Source organism: Bison bison, unplaced genomic scaffold, assembly GCF_000754665.1.
Source record: "Bison bison bison isolate TAMUID 2011002044 unplaced genomic scaffold, Bison_UMD1.0 scf7180017860084, whole genome shotgun sequence".
Taxonomy (NCBI): domain Eukaryota; kingdom Metazoa; phylum Chordata; class Mammalia; order Artiodactyla; family Bovidae; genus Bison; species Bison bison.
This window is the reverse complement of record NW_011490656.1, coordinates 31,959-32,991: the sequence shown is the minus strand read 5'-3', so window position 1 is coordinate 32,991 and position 1,033 is coordinate 31,959.

Below are 1,033 nucleotides of genomic sequence, written 5' to 3'. Positions count from 1 at the left end.
AGGCCTTACAAATAGTTGTGAAAAGAAGAGAAGCAAAAAGCAAAGGAGAAAAGGAAAGATATAAACATCTGAATGCAGAGTTCCAAAGAATAGCAAGAAGAGATAAGAAAGCCTTCTTCAGTTATCAGTGCAAAGAAATAGAGGAAAACAACAGAATGGGAAAGACTAGAGATCTCGTCAAGAAAATCAGAGATACCAAAGGAACATTTTATGCTCCTTTAATGAGCTCAATAAAGGACAGAAATGGTATGGACCTAACATAAGCAGAAGATATTAAGAAGAGGTGGCAAGAATACACAGAAGAACTGTACAAAAAGATGAGCTCAATAAAGGACAGAAATGGTATGAACCTAACATAAGCAGAAGATATTAAGAAGAGATGGCAAGAATACATAGAAGAACTGTACAAAAAGATTTTCACGACGCAGATAATCACGATGGTGTGATCACTGACCTAGAGCCAGACATCCTGGAATGTGAAGTCAAGAGGGCCTTAGAAAGCATCACTACGAACAAAGCTAGTGGAGGTGATGGAATTCCAGTTGAGCTATTTCAAGTCCTGAAAGATGATGCTGTGAAAGTGCTGCACTCAATATGCCAGCAAATTTGGAAAACTCAGCAGTGGCCACAGGACTGGAAAAGGGCAATTTTCATTTCAATCCCAAAGAGAGGCAATGCCAAAGAATGCTCAAACTACCGCACAATTGCACTCATCTCACACGCTAGTAAAGTAATGCTCAAAATTCTCCAAGCCAGGCTTCAGCAATATGTGAACCGTGAACTTCCTGATGTTCAAGCTGGTTTTAGAAAAGGCAGAGGAACCAGAGATCAAATTGCCAACATCGGCTGGATCCTGGAAAAAGGAAGAGAGTTCCAGAAAAACATCTATTTCTGCTTTATTGACTATGCCAAAGCCTTTGACTGTGTGGATCACAATAAACTGTGGAAAATTCTGAAAGAGATGGAAATACCAGACCACCTGATCTACCTCTTGAGAAATTTGTATGCAGGTCAGGAAGCAACAGTTAGAACT